This window comes from Schistocerca nitens, chromosome 2, assembly GCF_023898315.1.
Source record: "Schistocerca nitens isolate TAMUIC-IGC-003100 chromosome 2, iqSchNite1.1, whole genome shotgun sequence".
Classification (NCBI taxonomy): Eukaryota; Metazoa; Arthropoda; class Insecta; order Orthoptera; family Acrididae; genus Schistocerca; species Schistocerca nitens.
In genome coordinates this window covers 1,059,405,015-1,059,409,814 of record NC_064615.1, presented here as the reverse complement: position 1 = coordinate 1,059,409,814, position 4,800 = coordinate 1,059,405,015, and positions in this window count along the sequence as shown.

Below are 4,800 nucleotides of genomic sequence, written 5' to 3'. Positions count from 1 at the left end.
CATGAATTGTTATTGATTTTTATTTTTCTCGTGGTAGAACAAAACCTATCTGCTGAGTACGATGCGATAGGTTATATTCCAGTTCTATATCCAAAAACTACAGGCACTTCATTGCGGACGGTCTCGACCGGACGAAGTCTTGCAGCACTGCAGAATATTTACGCCCGGGTCATTCTTGGACCAATCGACCCACTGTCTGCTTACGAGCTCCACAGTCACGGTCTGGAGTGCTACGGGACCGCCATGTACGCATCAGGGCGTCGATTCTGTCTCAGTGCTATCGAGAATACTACGTTACTCCTTCTTTTCTCGGTAATTCTTTCTCAGTCGATTCACAACAATGAATTAACTGATTCAGTCTTGTTAATTTAGTCTAATGTTGATTTACGAGTTCCTTGAGAAATAATTCCTTGCTGCTGACTATCAAATCTTTAACGCACAACAAGCAACTACTGATCACAAAATGTACTGTTTATTGTTGGAGTTGTCCTGGTGTCAAAATTGTTAAACTACACTTTGATTCAAGAAAAGTCCCGTATGCCATAGTCCAATGAATTGCTTCACACTGGAAAGTTCAGGACTACTGCAAGCGCGACGCCGATCATGAAACGGAACATAATCCCGATATAAGGAAAGTTTGTTTTGGATATCCGGAGACAAACACTTCCATGCTTCTGCACGTAAGGAGGGCTAGCGACCAACTGTTTCTGTGTCACATACAGTGTCAACTCGAAATCCGCAAAGTTTCGGAAGCTGTTCCGGAATATTTGCTGAGTATTTTGTTGTAAAGTACTTTGATCTCCTATGGCTACTTCCATAGTAATGATCTAATTATGATTTACTTGGTTTGTTGTCCCACTTAACTTTATTTGTCTGAAAATATATGCTCAACAGTGAAAAATCTTGTAATATACGAGGCCTGTTCAGAAAGTAAGCTCCGATTGATTGCCAAATTGAAACCACAGTGAACATCAGAAATGTTTTACTTGTAACAATTAGCTACACCTTTCAGCTACTTCTCTACGTAGTCGCCGTTCTGACTTAGACTTTTGTCATAGCGTTGTACCAACTTTTCAATAGCCTCATCATAGAAGGCAGCCGCCAGTGCTTTCCGCCAATTCTCCACGCTGGCCTACACCTCGTTGTCTGTGTCAAAATGTTGTCTTCAAAGACAGCGGTTAATGTGACCAGAGATGAAACTCAGGGGGAGACAATTGCGGACTGTATTGTGGGTAATCTCACGATGCAGGAGCATCTTCATTGCCCCTGCAGAATGCGGCTGAGAATTGTCTTGAAGAAGAAACAGCACGACAGTTATGTAATGTTAGCTGCATAGCTTCAGGCGAAATTTCTCACCAGGCCCTCGTACTTGGCGGCAGACACTATTTTCTAGACATATTTACGCACTCACTGCGAGCTCAGAAATGAGAAGAGCGACGTGATGCTAACTGGGGTTATACTAGAGACACTACCCAACACATCTGTGCAAAGCTTTATCGGATTTTCATAGTCGTTTCCATTTCGCGACCGATCGGAGCTTACTTTCTGAACGCCCCTCGTACAATTACCAAGAAGTAAAACTCTGAACACAAAATAATACAACACCTTCACAGCAGTCATACACATTCATTACATCGTGTTCAATCTGTTATGTCAGGGCACTGTACAGTACGTAAATAATACAGAACTGTAGCCTTCAGGTTCTGTTGAAAAATTTGACTACAATGATCGCGACACAGTCTACAGCAACGCGCGATTTACACGGTCAAGAATCCCAATTGTTAAAATAATATCGCGGGTACATCCATGCAATCGACAGGATTCATATGAGAATCGACGTGAGTCTCGGTAACTAGGCACTCCAAGTGTCCTCAGAAGAAGAAATCCACTGGTGTCACGTTTCTTGATCAACCTGCCCCGGAACAACAAGTTCGTCTATTGTCCAAATTGTACATCATTATGGTTCACAACGACACACGTAAAATGTGACAGCACCCCTTGATGTCGAAACAACACAAGCTGACAAGTTACCAGCAGCAGATCTTCTAAGACCTGTGGGATGACATGTAGTAGAAACGTTTTCTACGTTGCTCCATTCAGTTTATTGGGTTGTCCCATCCACAGTGAGCTTGTGTTGATACGATCGACACACAAGTGTGTGACAATTGCGTCATTCCAGACAGTTATTCCCACCGCTGAACATGTCCGTTTTCATAAGCATGGACACATCTGTAAAAAAATAAATAAATAAATAAATAAAAAACTGAAAGCAGCAGATTTGTGGGTTTCTGCACTTAGTTGTGAGATCCAATTTGCATATGTTATTTCCTATACATTTTTATTCCCTATGACATATTGTAAAAATCAGCTCTCACTTTCACTCTGCAGCTGTTTCTGGTCAAGACTTTTGGCCTTTTATTTCGTTATTAAATGGCTGTATGTTTGTCTGTGGCTCATTGTCAGTTTTCATCTATTCACGCTTACACTATGTGATCAGAAGTAACCGGACACCTGGCTGAAAATGATTTACCAGTTCGTAGCGCTCTCCATCGGTGATGCTTGAATCCAATATGTTGTTGCCCAACCCTTACCCTTGATGACAGCTACGACTCCTGCAGGCATACGTTCAATCGGCTGCCAGAAGGTTTCTTGGGGAATGGCAACCCATTCTTCACGGAGTCCTGCACTGAAGAGAAGTATCGATGTCGGTCGGTGAGGCCAGGCACGAAGTCGGTGTTCTTAAACATAGCAAAGGTGTTCTATAGGATTCATGTCAGAACTCTGTGCAGGCCGGTCCATTACAGAGATGTTATTGTCGTGTAACCACTCCGACACAGGCCATACATTATGAACAGGTGCTTGATGGTGTTGAAAGATCCAATCGCCATCCCCGAATTGTTCTTCAACAGTGGGAAGCAAGAAGATGCTTAAAACATCACTGTAGGACTGTGATGTGATAGTACCTACCAAAACAACAAAGAGTGCAAGCCCCCTCCATGAAAAACACGACCACACCATAACACCACCGTCCCCGAATTCTACTATTGGCAGTACACACGCTGGCAGATGACGTTCACCATACCCACACCATGCCATAGGATCGCCACATTGTGTACCGTGATTCGTCACTCCACACAACGTATTTCCACTGTTCAATCGTTCAATGCTTACGCTCGACCATGAAATACGAGTTTTCTCACCTCTCGCCTAACTGTCATAGTACTTGCAGTGGATCCTGATACAGTTTGGAATACCTGTGTGATGGTCTGGATAGTGTCTGCCTATTACACATTACGACCCTCTTCAACGGTCGGCGATCTCTTTCAGTCAACAGACGAGGTCGGCTGTGGCTGGGTGGCATTGTTGGAATACTCGCTATTGTAGTGTTGCGCTGTTGGGTGTGAACAGCGCGTAGCGTTGCGCAGTTGGAGGTGAGCCGCCGTCAGTGGTGGATGTGGGGAGTGAGATGGCGGAGTTTTGAGAGCGGATGATCTGGACGTGCGTCCATCAGAGAGAGTCAATTTGTAAGACTGGATGTCATGAACTGATATATATATTATGACTTTTGAACACTATTAAGGTAAATACAGTGTTTGTTCTCTATCAAAATCTTTCATTTGCTAGCTATGCCTATCAGTAGTTAGTGCCTTCAGAAGTTAGAATCATCTATTCAGCTGGCAGTATTGGCGCACGCTGTATTGCAATAGTTCGAGTAACGAAGATTTTTGTGAGGTAAGTGATTCATGAAAGGTATAGGTTATTGTTAGTCAGGGCCATTCTTTTGTAGGGATTTTTGAAAGTCAAATTGCGTTACGCTAAAAATATTGTGTGTCAGTTGAAGCACAGGCATTTATAATTTTTCTAAGGGGACGTTTCATATGTCGACCCTTAGCCGAGGATACCTCACTGGAATCTTCTAATTTTTTCTTGTAGTTTGTGTAATTAGTGTAGCTATTGTTTATTGCTAGCGCGTAATTATAGAGAGAATTTCCTTTGTAGTTGTAGTTTTTCATTGTTGTACAGTAAAACAGTCGTGGCATGCATGTAGATTTGCACCAAGTATTTCGCAGCTGCGCTTGCAATTAACTAGATATTATTTTCAGTGCTATGTTAATGTGTTTTCTTAGTTTGCTTTTCAAATTGTGCTTTTCTGTGTTAAAATTGTGACAATAATGGCGTGTGAAAAACGTGATACTAGGCTCCAAAAGAAACTGAGGAATGACAGTGAAGACGAAAGCAGTATGTTAGCGCCACCGTGTAATGAATTAACTAATGTTCAACATAGTAATTTGGTAATTGTGCATAGGGAAATGGAGCGGGCGGCAAATAATGGAGTAGACAGTTAGTAAACAGGGAAGCATTATCGATCGATCGGTCGGCAACAGCTAGCCTCAGGAATCCGAAACGACAATACACAATCTTGCAAATACTGTAGATTCAGGTTTTGCGTCCTCACCGTTTTCTCAAATAAGTCAAGACACATTTTCTGCTTTTCGAAATGCGAATATTGCCGGTTCAAATGCAGTGCCGAATAGCACTGAGGAACATGTTTCAGACACTAGTGCCACTGTTATTACAATTAATGCAACAAATGGGACAAAAGCTTCAAAAGATAGACACAATGGAACAAAATCTTCAAAAGTTAGACACAATGGAACAAAATCTTCATAATTTAGACACGATGGAACAAAATTGGGGACAAACACAGTAACAGCTTCAAAAGTTAGACTCAATGGAACATACGCTTGAACAAACACAGCATTTACGTTAATAGTGTTCAAAAAGTCATAATACATATAT